General features: G+C 40.2%; 1 protein-coding gene across 6 annotated transcripts in view; it reads left to right on the forward strand.

Moving 5' to 3' along the window:
* The window catches only part of TMCC1 (transmembrane and coiled-coil domain family 1), a 202,940-nt gene that overhangs the window by 80,871 nt on the left and 108,249 nt on the right, over positions 1-13,820 (forward strand). The window lies entirely within an intron of this gene.

Genomic DNA, 13,820 nt, shown 5'->3' on the forward strand with positions numbered 1-13,820 from the left:
TGTGTTACCATGAGTCTGAGGCTGAATAATGGTTAAAATTGGAGAAATGAAAAAAGAATGACTTTTGGTCAGGATCTGTTATGACTGAACTTAACTGATTGGGGCCAGTAATGGTTGACCGACTAGAAGGTGAAAGCATTGTTGTTGGAAAACAGTCCCTTCAAGGTATGTGGTGCTCTGATCCTTTGACATACTGGCTTTCAGTTGGGATAACCTCTAGCTCTGGTCTTCAGTGTTCCCATTGGAGCTGGGGTGCTCTTCATGTTGCACCACTGTTTTCAACTTCTTAAAGCTGGGGCAGTGAGATGTGGTCCCAGCTGAACCTGCCCGTACCAGTGTTGTGGCGTGGGAGCTGCAGCTTGCTGCAAAACCCCTGCACATATGTCTCCTCATACTCCTCCAGAAGTAGGTCTCAAAAGTGGGATATGCTTGTGTCCTTGCTAGGGCAAAGCACAGGTTGATGTGGCTCGGTGGCCGTAGATTAACATTGAATTCTTTGCTGGGGAAGAGCATGAATTGGATATGCGAGCCTCTTCTTAACAGGGAGAGCTTGGTTAGCTCACATTGAATACCTGTGAGAAGTGTGACTGCTTGGTCGGTAGGGAAGTGAGGGCTGCTTGTGTGTGGTGGGGATGGGGAGGTTGTAACAGCTGCTGCTTGCTGGTCTGCAGAGCACTTCCCATGCTTGCCACGCTTTTGCTGTGGGTGTTTGTTTTCAGATGGTTTGTTGTGCTGAAAGAGTAAGTTTTGGTTCTGGTTTACCGAAGTCCTTTAAATGCTTCAGGTGCAATTCCAGTTTGTGGAAGAAGAAAAAAATCCAAAGTGGTTTTTGGTTTAGTGTTGGTTTAACTCCTTGATGAGCATCTTGAGTTTTCATCTCTAAAAAGAGTCTGCTCTAGTTGAGACAGCCTAAGAAAACAAAATTATTTTTTTTTTAAAAAGTAAAATTTATGTCTGTCACAGATAACACTCCCAGTGTCACTTGAAGACATCCAGTATTTTTTAGGATCAGCTCGGATTTAACCCCGGTGCCCAAAAGGCGCCAGTTCCAGCTACTAAACTCTGCTAGCTTCATGAACTCCTCTGGCTTCCTAAAGAAGTGTGCCCATTGAGGGTTCTTTTGTTTTGGCATCTGTCACTTGCTGGGAATGCATCCATTTTCATGGTGCATTCCAATAACTACTGACTTCAGTCCTCTGCTGAATACAGGCTCCCTCTGCTCTTCTCTGAGTGTGCTGTGTATATTCTCTAGTAAGCTTGCCCAAGGAAGCCTTCAAATATTTAAGTAAACAGCAAATACAACAAATTCCTTTTTAGAGAACAGTCAGATATGTTTTTTGGTTGCTGCTAAAAAGAGTTAAGAACTTGTTCTGTTTTCCTGGCTCTCCCTGCTCTGGTTCCTAAGCTAGTTTTTCTTTTTAAAATTTATACCACTTTAAAGAGCAGAGTTAGGGAATTGAGCAGACAACTAGCGGAATGGAGGGGATGGCAACCTTCAGTGGAGGATAAGGGGAGCAACAACCTTTTTGCTTGTTGGCTGCTGCCAGTTTGGGCTCATCTGACTGTGCCCTAAGTTACCCTTCATCTGTAAATACATTAAAAAGAAACCCCAGGTAATAGGGTACTTCTAGGTCATTAATGGACAACCATCTTTATTTGTGATAACACAGTTAATACTTGTCCTTATGGTTTAGTGATAAAACCTCACAACTGTGGATATTTGGGTATACAAGGAAATATTTTCATTCATTTTGTGGAAGTGTAAGCTTTTGATGAAGCATGCTTTTCATCCAGGAAGTAGAGTCTTTCTTCAGCTGTTTTAGATGGTTTTGCTGAAATAAAAGGTCAGACTGCAAACTTCCACCCAAAGGGAGACAAACAACCTATAATCCAATTACTTTAGCCATTTCTCATTATTTTTGTGTGTCTGTGTTTGTGGAGATAACAGTAAATCAACTGAAGGCAGGCTGGAGTTGAATATGAAGCTGTACCGACAGTGAATTTTGGCCTGGTCTCCTCATGCAGCCTCTGCTGATCACAAAATAAAACAATACATTTGCACAGAGAATCTCTATAGGCACTGATGGTTGTGAAACTTAGAGGATCTTTACCCCTTTAAATTGGCACGTAACTTTTATTTGAAAAAAATGCTTAAGTTTTAGCAAACTCCAGGAACTGGCAGTGACCCACTATTGCTGACCCACCTTTTTTGTGCAAGGTTATTAAGGAACTGCTAGAATAGCATGGTTTTTCTGTTCTGTGGTCATGTTATATGAGACTTTGAAAAGATAGGCATGTGTTTCAAAAAGAAAAGAACTGTCACTACCTCTAACCTTGTTCAGTTGCTTTGAGGGTGGCAGCTTTTAGATTGAGAACCACTGTGCTGTGCTGACATCTGAGCCTCCACTCCTAATTCATGAGAAAATCCAGTATGTGATTGGTGTAGGAGCTGTAGCCTCACTTACTCCCTCATTAAAAGACAACCAGCAATCATTTGTTGAACACTCCTAGTTCAATGGTACCTTCTTACTAGCTCTTGCAGATAATGGTAAAAGACAGGATTAGTACTGGATGGCACCGTTCTTGGGCTGGCAGAGTAATTTCATCTGCTTGTTGGTGGGTAATATGGTTGAACTGTTCCAATACCTGAGCTAGTCTATGTAGTTCTCTATAACACTGAGGTTCATAGTGTCGTTATAACATGCATGTCTATGCATTAAGCAGTACTAAAAAAAGCTACTTGATTTCAAAGACCACCATAGAAACTCAGTACTGTCTTACATCCTGAGAACTGTATTTTTGTCCTGTTAGAAAAGATAAAAGGGAATAGTTGGTTGGAGTATTGTTTCTCCATTTGGAGTAGTTCCCCAGACAGGGATATGTGTTACTTGATGAGATAGTGTAAGAAAACTCATGATTTGGAGGCATCCTTGTATTCCTTTTTTTTTCTCATCTATTCATGTTGATTCACTGCCTGAGATGTTTTGTCTCCATGCTTTGCATCAGGATTGTGATTGAGTATAATTGTTGGTTCTCTTATCCCTGACTGGATGATCTCAAGAGTGGGTACCTGCAGTATTTGGTGAGGCTGTGCTTTAAAATAGCAGTTGATGTGGCTGTCTCATGGAACTACGTTCTCTACTCCATGCCTTTGGTACTTAATGTCATGATGCACTGTCAGGTTCTGCTGATTTCTAATGCCTGAAGTAGCATTCTTAAAAGAAATCTGTAAAAAGTTCTGTAGCAAGGATCATAATAAATTGCATCTGAACTTAAGCATGTCCTTTTGTGGCAGTGGAGAGTAATTGATAGCTATTTGCCAACCACAGTTTGGTGTGAAAAATGGTTTTTATTGAAAGTGGGACTTCCTGAACAAATTTGATCTTAAGTGGATTTGATCTTAAGTTTCAAAACAACTTATTTCAAAACAGAAATTCCGGAGCAAGGAACCTATTGTGCAATAAAGGCAAAGATTACTAATTTATCTTGTGACCAGATGCAATATTGTTGTGAAAAAGATGTGCATTTTTTACTTTGATGGGTGAAAGTTCATTTCTTAGGGTTCTGGAATTGGAGTTACTGATTCTTTTAAAAAAACTTGTTGGAATTCCTGTAAACAGCTGCTATTGTGGCCTTTCAATACCTGTCATGTAGCTGCATCTGTGCTGCTCAAATTATCTTTTTTCTTCATCTTTTTTTGTTGGGGACATCAGTACAGAAATGTTTATTGTTTGCCACCAGTGCAGCACCTTTGAAATTCTGGTGTAGGTATGGCTCTTTTTACAATAGCAATTGCTAAGGAGGAGCCAACCTGTGATCACACTGCTTAGCTGCACCATCTAACATCTCCAGAGACCTTCGAGGAGGCAAAGGTGACAATGACAGCAAAGTTTAAAGCCACATCTAAGGAGGGCTGACATTCCAAAATCTGTGACTGCCCATGCTTGGGAGAGAAATTGAGACTGTGGTGAGCAGGGTGGCTCCTTCCTCCTAGTTCCAGGTTTAGGAATTTTCTGGCCCCAGTGTGTGAGAGCTGATTTGTTTGAATCTTCATTACATTCTTTTTTCCCCTCTTCAGTTTTACCTTTTTCTAATCAGCTGGGGAGATGTTTATCTATAAAGGTGTTCAAATATTTGTGACTATTAATGTTTAATTAAAGACCATCTGGAAAAAGCGATGGAAGGAAAGCTTCCTGAGATTTAAAGCTGAAACAATGTAGGAAATGTTAATCTCAATCTTCTGAGAGTTCTAAGAAATTGATTGATAACTGAACTATAGAGAGAAGTTATTAAAGTTTGGCTTGGGAAATACTTAATGTAATTGGGAATAGGCTAGAACATGGGCAGCTTGCAATAAAAATGTAAATCAAGGGGAAGCTTTGAAGAAAGTGAACCACAACTACATAACATGAAGACAAGGTAATGTTTGGTTCAAGTGCTTACCTATTCAATCTTGGTAAGCATTCACTTAAGTAAACCTCAGGCATTTTATGACTACGTGGACAACCTAATAAGGATTTGTAAGGGTTAAATTATTCTAGCTGCAGAAAAAATTGATTCCTATTCTATAAGAAAAGTCACTGATGGATTTCTTCTAGATGATAACTGTTTTTCCTTAAGTTGCCGCTATAACTATACTTTTGATAACTTCTAAAATTAGGAAGACATTAAGAAACAAAGTTCAAGAGAAGAACTGCTGGCTTTCTTGGTGAGGAACATGGATTCAGACTCTTTGGGAGACTGTGATCAATGTTGTCTCTCCAGACCTCCTGTAGTAAATTTCTGCCCCTCACTGGGGACTGTCAAGCAGAATTTTCTCTGGAGCTTTAGGTCCTTTGAGCTTGCTACCCATTTTTGTTTATTGGTGTAATTTTTTTTATCTCCAGAACATGGTGAAAAGCCTGAGTAAATAATAGGTGAGGAACTGGTATAGCAGGTTCTAGACCAAAGATGTCAGAATTAGTAACAGGCTTCTCTGTTCTAAGAGCTCTTCAATTACATAACTGCCATAGCTATGTATTGATGCTGTTTTGTTTGTTGTTTTTTTTTTTTAAAAGTCTGGTAATAGAATTAGAGTAGTGGGAGAAGTCTCTAAAGATACAAAACTCTTGCATATTAATCAGTTACATGTAAAAAAAAAATCATTAAAACCCTTTGCATGAACTGTTTTGTTCTGTATCTCTAATAGAAGGGAAATCTGAAATGATAGCCTAGTTGAAATTGTTGTTTAAGAGTGGGTAATTAGAATGGTGGAAGGGCTGGGTGTTTTGTGTGTTTTACAAAAAAAACCCTGTAGCTGTTTGGCCTGGATGGTTTAAATATGGCTTTTGAAAAGTATCTGGTGATTGCTTTCTTCATCTTGGTCTTTACTGGGAAGATGAGCCTTCAAGTATCCCAGATCCCTGTGATGGTGGTGTCCTGATTTCAACTGGGATAGAGTTAATTTTCTTCCTAGTAGCTGGTATAGTGCTGTGTTTTGGATTTAGGATGAGAATAGTGTTGGTAACACACTGATGTTTTTAGTTGTTGCTAAGCGGTGTTTATCATAAGTCAAGGACTTTTCAGCTTCTCATACCACCCCACCAGTGAAGAGGCTGGGGGGCACAAGAAGTCAGGAGGGGCCACAGCTGGGACAGCTGACCCCAATTGGCCCGAAGGATATTCCAGACCATATGACATCATGCCTAGTATATAAGCTAGGGGGAAAAGCTGGCATGAGTCGCTGCTTGGGAACTGGCTGGGCATCGGTTGGCAGGTGGTAAGCAGTTGCATTGAGCATCACTTGTTTTGTATATTATTATTATTAGTCCTTCCTTTTCTGTCCTCTTAAACTGCTTTTATCTCAACCCACCAATTTTACTTTTTTTACCCAACTCTCTCCCCCATCCCACTGGGGGGGGGGACAGTGAGTGAGTGGCTGTGTGGTGTTAGCTGCCTGCCGTGGTTTAACCTGGGGAGTGAACTCGGGGGGGGGGGAGTAAAATTCGTGAGTTGAGAGGGGAGGAACCACCCCATGTAGCAGGTGATATACCCTATATGGGCCACCCTATATACCTGTATACTTTCTGGGGGCCTGCCCAGCTGAAAGTCTGCAGAAAGTGACTTGGGAGTTCTGGTGGACACCCAAGTTGAAAAATGGTTCTGTAAAGAGCCCTTAACATGGGTCTTAGTTTTGGCTCTGGTTATAAGCCTGCATCTCCTCAGTGGTAGGTAAACTTCAGTCTTGTTTCAAACAAATTTGTTCCCTTTTAGTGCTGCTTTGGGTAAAGATTTTGTGGATTTTTTTCCATGTGGACTCTGCCATGAATGTGGGAGGAAACATTCTGATTTTGGCTGAGGCTTTAAATGTATGACTACTTGATTCCCATTGGCAAGCAAGTTGTCAAGACCAGTTTCTTTATATCAAAATCACTGATTTAACTACTGTCTTTGTGCAGTTGGATGTGGAGGTGGATATTGAAGAGCTAGCATATTTGTGTGTGTGCTGCTGCTTAGCTGTGCTGTGTTTGTGCAATTTGTGTGTGTTCTCTCTAAAAAGGCATAATTAGATTTATTAGAAGAAAAGGACCATAGATGGGCGTCAGAATTTTTATTGCTTAAGTCCAGAAAGTTTAGGCCTTTACTCCTTTTAAAAGCCTTCTCAAGACTAGTCAGGCAAAGTTGAAGGTATCTCAACTTGCAGTGAAATATTATGTCCATGCCAAGCAAGGTGATTAAAAGTAAGCGTGGAACAGTGATTGTACTTCTGGTATATCAAAACTTGCGCTAAAAAGGTCCCATATTAGTGCACAAGTGATAAAATAAACCTCAGCGTGCTTGGGACAAAGCAGGGAAGTCACAACTCCTGTGTGGTAACAGTTGTGTCTACAGCTAACACGGACTCCGTTTCCAAATGCATGCTGTTGTGCTGTGGTGAGGAGTTGTGGCTATGTTGGGATGTTGGGTTCCTTCCTCAGCCCTAGAGGAGCAGCCTGGCAGCATGCCTGTGTACTTCAGGACAGGTACTTGTGACTCTTCTTGGACTGTGTTCCTGAGGCACAGGGACTAGTTTGCCACTATTTCTACCTGGTAGGGTGCATACATACTCAGTTATACTGTTCTTTGTCTCAAGCTGTGCTTGAGCCACCTAAAACTTGGAGAAGTGGCTATAATGAGTCAAGTTAAAAACACATTATGCCTGTATCCCATTTCTGTTGGCAGCTAGTAGCAGATTCTTAGGAATGAGTGTAGGTAAGGGGGTGTGGATAGGTTAGTCTTTTACTGGTAGGTCCTCCCAGCCTCTGTCAAGTGTTGGCTGAAGGACTCCAAGCAGTGTTTAATGGGTGAACTGAACATCTTGTTTGTAGCACTGCAGGGAGGGACTTGCTAATGCTTAATTACAAAAAAAGAGCCATTTAAACAAACCAGCCCCAGATTAAGGCCATTACTGTTATACTAATATAATTTTTTAAGAGTTGCACTTAATTAAAAGCTCTCTGGACTGGCTCACTTGAAGAAAGATCAGGAAGGACAATTTTCTTTCATCACTGAAGAGCAGGGATGAAACTGTTGTATCGTGAATACAAAAGACAGTTTGGAAGCGGTAGAGCAATGTAAGCCATCAGTTTGTTAGTGAGTCCTGTTAACTTCTAATCGGAATTTGTCTATCTTGCCTGTTTTGTGTCACCTTTTAGGCAATACTAATGCAGTGAGCTGTCAGGTTTTGCAGCCTGCAAGCAGGTTTTTCCAATGACAGTGGTCTTCAGACAGTAGAGCTTTTCAGGTATCCTTCTCAACAGCATGGAGGGAACTATCACATATGAGATGCATGTTGCTTCTTTTGAGTCCAAGTTTTTTGTCTGTAGGGAGTGGTTAAGGTATGCTGTTTAGAGCAGATGTGTTAAAGATCTGGGTTGCAGTATGGGCATGGTTATCAGTGTTTTGGATTAGTAAAGTTTTTGCCATTTTGGGACTGAATATGGTTTGAGCTAGTCTTTGTAAACTGTTTTAAGTCAAACTTCTACTTTGTAACTCATTTGATGCTAAGTATCAATGGAAGACTTTCATATACATAATACCCAGAGCACCCGAATCAATGGGAAAAGCATTGTGATTTTGCTGAGCCAAATGAAAACTTCTTTTGGTCTGTCTTTTAGTCTCAGTAAGTTGAGTCAACAGTCCTGAAAGATCAGAGAGTTAATACTGGTTTTGAGTCATCAGGGGGAGTATTTTACCACTCTGTGCCAGGTTAGTTCTACTTTCTTCTTTCACGAGTCATTGTAAATAGGATGCTTTCCAAAATTCAGGGCTAAAAGCACATGTTAAAATCGCATGTAGCGTGGGTTGGTGGTAGATGATATCTTTCTTTACAAGCCTGCTAATTTAACTTGCTTTAACCCTCTTACAACTCCAAGCCTGGAATAAACCTTTCTTTTAGAACTGGAGGTGCTAAATCTTGCCAGCTTCTGTGCTGGCATTGTCACAGATGAATCTGCTAGGAGTTAAAGTGAGAGGCCATCTCTTTTTTTTTTTTTTATGACTAGCACACTTAAAAGTCTCTGTAATGCCTGAAATAGCTGTAGTGTAACCTTTTGTCTTCCCTTGGAAGTGGAATGAAAATACCTGTATTTCCACTTTGTGGTTCACTTGTTCCTGACATTTGAGTCAGCTTTGACACATTGAAAGTGGCAGTGTCTCCTGGCAGACAGGCAATGAGGATAACAGCAGCTTTGATCTCTCCCCCCGCCACCCCTTCCTCTCCTGAAAAGGTCCTGCCAAAATGTTTGGCATGGCCTAGTAATGCTGTGTTTTTGCAGAGGCTGGAGAATCTGATCCAGATAATGCAAATGTTAATGGGAGAAGTGGGTAGAAGTGCAACTGACCACAGAAACATTTGAGATGCTTCAAGGAATTAAATCTGTTCTAGTGAAAGATTTCTTTAAAGAGGGGGAAGCTGAAAGAAACTGAATTACTCCTTTTCACTTTTGCATATATAGAATTTATTTGGTATTTGAAGGTAGGCTTTTATTGTTGCTGTACTACTCTGAACAGGCTCAGTATAGGCTCCTGCCTGTGAAGGAAGTACCTCCATAGCTGGTCTTCCCCATGGTAATCAAACAGTTGCATCTGCTGAGGTGAAATTGGATCCTCTGCTGCTGTATATTCCTGCAATAGTGAAAATTGATAAAACGGCTTAAAACAGTTTCTTCAAACAATGAACTGTGGCTTGTTTTGACAAACAGGACTGTGCTTAAAGCTGCATTTTAAATGAGACAGACAGGAGTGAATATTGCTGTAGCAGTTTTTCCTTGTCATGGTCCATATCAGCCTGGAGCTTTCTAGTTGAGAGGGGAGCAGACTGTGCTGATGACCATGTTTTCTCTCTGTTCCTTATGCATTTTTCTGAAACATCACATATCTCAACTCGTCTTCACCCTCTTGCCATCCTCTGGGCTGTGAGGCTTTTAGCTTCCCTTGGATTTTGCTCTTAGCCTCAGTGAGTGTGCCTCCAGGCAGCTGGGATGGACCCAGCCATTGCTGCCTCTTTCGGACTGTGCATCTGGGACTGATGTGTCGGTGTCATCACCTTCCCTGCTCAAGTTCTTGATAATCCTACTGCAATTGTTTACAACTTTACTGCATGCTGGAATGTAGAGAGTTAAGTCATGTTATTAAAAACCCAAAATGAATATGCAGATCTTCATTGTTTGCCTACTCAGTTGTGAGCTCTGGCTTCAAATTGTGAGTATATGTAGGCATCTAGTGAAAAATGACTTGTTGCTAATGATAATGTTAGCCAGTACCTCTCTCATGTAATCCTGGTCTATTTGTTCCTTATTTACATACATACAGAGCTCTTTTCTTTGTGGAAGACCTAATATTTTGAATATTTTCTTAATACTTCTTCACTCTTTTCTTTTAGGGAAGGTAGTTTCTCTGTTTACAAAATGTGCTATTTGAACTGTAAAAGTGAAATTATTTTTGTTTTGATGAGTCCTTGCTGAAGCTCATGTGAGCTCCTGTTTCTCCAGCTGTTGTGGCCATAGCTTCAGATAGGAGGGTTTTGGTAACACTGTTTTGGAGTAATTGTGCCCTGTCTCTGTACTGCCTCCTTCCTTTAACCTTATCCCAAAGTTGTTATAACCAGCACTGTGATCAGATTCTTCTCCCAGTCCTGTTTTCCTTCAAAGCTGAGTTGAATTTTTTTTGTTCTGGTTCACATCACAGCCCCAGAAACAGTTGTGCCTACAACAACTAAAATGGTGGGATGCCATGCTGTGCGACTGCAAATGAGCTGTGGGGGCAAAAGAGGTTGGAAATTGTTTAAATTGCGATTTCTGTTGTATTGCAAAAGGCCAGCCTCAGATCCCTGCTTGAACTGTGGCTGGAGATGGTCCCTTCAAATGCCCTCCAGTGAAGCACTGAATTCAGAATATGCAGTTGACTGGTTTGTAGAACATGTAAAAACATAGTTACAACTTTTTTCTCTTTAGCAAAAAGCAGAGATGTTCTTGAGGAAATGCTGCAGTTTGGCTTTCCTTTCAATCTGGTTTTGAAGAAGAGTATGTGGGGATGTGGCTTTTCTGAAACAGATCACTAAATCAAGTGCAAGTGTCATCTGTTGGCAAACTACACGGTTGTAAATTGCAGCCTTGTGTAACTTCTTCCACAGTATACGTACTTGTGATGGACAGAGATTAAAAATTAGTAGTTTTTACACTATCTTGTTAAAAAGAAAAACTTGCTAATAGGCAGGTTTCCTCTTATGTCTAGTAAAACAGATAGTCTGTATAAGAATTCTTTATATGTACCTGGATCTATCAAATGTGTTTTTCTTCTAAAATACTTACAGGCTGCATTTTTAGTGTTGTTTCTGAACTTATAAGTACATTCACAAAAAAAATTTCTAGAAAATGCGTATGTTGTATGTAATTGCAAATGTTGGCAAATCAGAAGGATCTAGTTAAATCTTTCTTTAACCTTGATTTAGCTTTCTTGAAGCACTGGTTTTATTTGATGGAAAATAGCCTGTGTAGCCTTTTCCAGGAAAAGATTTTTTAAGTGGGTTTGGTAGGTTCCAGATGTGGTACTGTACACTGTTCATAAGCAAATCAGAAAGTGGCAGCAGTGAGAGATCATGTAGGTATGACATTAACCTTATATGGGTAAATTTTAAGTTTGGTTCTCTGCTCCAAAAGTCTTGTATAATCTTAAGGCAGCTTCTTGACCTTTCTATATTTGTTTTTCATCTGAAAACTAGGGAAGTAATAGTAATTCAGTATAATGTAGGAGCATTCCAAGGGTAAATTCATAGACTTCTCACCTGTTACGGTAATGTAAACCTATAAATACTTTATGTAGCTAAGAAATTAATCAGGAGTGAAGGAAGTGCTTTAAAGATAACCAGTGCTTTCTAGAAGGAAGAAGCAGCTCTGCTAAACTGTGGAACCAGTAACATTGCCCCACAGTCAGACTGTTATGGAATACCAGCTCTAGAAGCAGCAGCACGGTCTTAAAAATCTTGTAATAAATTTACAGGTCACAAGCTATAGAAATATAGCTAAATATTTTGCTTTGATTTTCATGTGGTGTTTATAGCATATACCAAAAACTGAATTATTATGTATTGGTACCTCTGCATGGTTCTTAATTTTGGAGAAGTCTTGACCTCTACTTCATAGCTTTGATTCAGACAACAGTGTAAACACTGAGTTATTGGAATGTTCAGAGAGGGATGGAAAAGATTTCGGTGGCAATTGGTTGTACTGCAAAGCAGTAGAAACATTTCTGAAAACAGCCGCTCAACTTTAAGCCACTGAAGTTTCCTAATAAACAAGGAAAACTACCTAATCTTTGGTATTTGTGTCTATGGTCATTACACTGTGAACTTATAACTTTGCAGAAGAACCGTTGGTCTTTATATTCACAGCAATCAATGAGCAGTACTTCTTATAGGACAGCAGTAATTTTGAGGTTGCCCATGGGTGGTTTTGAAGATGCTTGATCCTGATGTGGGTGTATTCGGAGAGATGTTTCTTAAAAAGTAATTGGAAGGAGAAGGGGATCTGTCGTTCATTAAGAGGGTGTTTGGTATCTGCTCATCTGTGACTTGAGTGCAATTTTCTCTTATCTACAGGATTAATATCTGAGCTTTCAGGAACAAAAAACTGTGTATTAGTTTTGTTGGTCAGCAGTGTTAAATATAAAGTTATAGGAAGGAACTGCTTCAACAGGATGTGGATTTGAGAAGAGGCTGATGTTGAAAAATCACCTTCTGGTGTATCTATGAACATGCTACCCTTGCACAGCATAAGCATGTGAACTATTAGTGGATGCAGCAGTAGAAATGGTGAATATATTTTGGTGTGGCAAAGCATAATCTTCTGCTGGTGAACCTTTGAAATGACCATTTGTTAATGTGCCTGGGGAAGGCATGAGAAAAGCTGACTCTCCCTCCCTCTCCACTTTTGCTCCAGGGAAGAGGAGGACAATTCTCAATGCCATTTGAGTGACCTCCGGGATCTTTTCCCATCTCCTTTTCCTTACAGTATACTCACCCCTAATAAATGAGTGGATGGACTGTGTAGATCTATTTTAGGCTTGTGAGGATTCTAGGAGAGAGGCTGTATATTTCATGTTTTGTATGGGCTCAGACATAGTGCCATTTTTGTCCCTGAATATCTTAAAACTCTTAAGTTGCTCCTTGGCGATGATCATGTAATTCATACAGACACACTGCCAGCCTCTCATTTTAAGTGTGATGGAGCAAGTTTTTGTGTTCTTTTATATTCGTACAAGTGACCTGTGGTTTATTGTGTAAGCTGTGGGACTACTAAAAGAAGAATTGATTTATAGTGCATGTGTCAGTTGACTTGAATAATCCTTTTACCAGAAGAATACAGTTGGCTACCTTTATAAAATTCAGCAGCTTGGCATTATAAGTTTGAGTTATTTTAACTGATACGTGTACACATTGCCTTTAAAGGAACCTAAGTGTTTTGCTCCATCATAAAGCGTTTTATTGAAGTACCTTCACTGGTATTACCCTCAGTGTTTCTCTCCTTCAGCTAGCTGGGTTGTTCATATTTTCTGTATAGCAAAACATTAGGCACAGAGGCTGACTTGCTCAAGGTCTTTTAGCAAGACTGACAAAGCTGGTTTAGCCCAGGATGTCTGGTCTCTCAGCCTGTGCTTTAGCCACCAAACTTCCTGCTGAATATGTGATAGGAGAAGGGAGAGCAAGGATAGCAGAGATGGCATCATGCAGCTGATTTCCTTCTTGACTTCTCGATAATGCTGGGAATAGGTTGGAGGGTTTAGGGAAATCATTAGGCAGAAATCAGTAAAACCTATTATTATCCTACTATGTTGGTTTTGCCCTGTAACAATGTGCAGTTGGCTTAAAAAAATAGGCTGTAGGTCTCTTGCTTTGCCCTGTGTCCCTTGTTCCTATTAAAGTGGCAGTATCTTTCCATCCAGTGTGGCTTTTCTTGCAGTATTGAATGGTGTGGACTCCTTATCCAGATCACTATGGATTAATTCAGTGAATTCCTTGGGGCATGCCACCTGCCAGTCCTTACTGTTTCATCAAAGTAGCTGGTTTTGGGCTATTTCCCTTTTCTAAAATCTTAGATGCAGAACCTCAACAGAAGTTTGGCTTGCCTTACACATACTTGAAGTTGTTTTGTTTTGGTTTTTTTTCTTTCCCCCGCATCTCCCAGCTGCACTGTTTAATATGCTGAGTCTTTCTGGTTTTGTCTTTCAATTTGCTCTTTCAGCCATACTCCATTTCTGTTCTTGCATAGAGTACTGTCAGTATCAGGGTTGTGGCCAGGTGGGGG

The sequence above is a fragment of the Haliaeetus albicilla genome, chromosome 24 (assembly GCF_947461875.1).
Source record: "Haliaeetus albicilla chromosome 24, bHalAlb1.1, whole genome shotgun sequence".
Taxonomy (NCBI): domain Eukaryota; kingdom Metazoa; phylum Chordata; class Aves; order Accipitriformes; family Accipitridae; genus Haliaeetus; species Haliaeetus albicilla.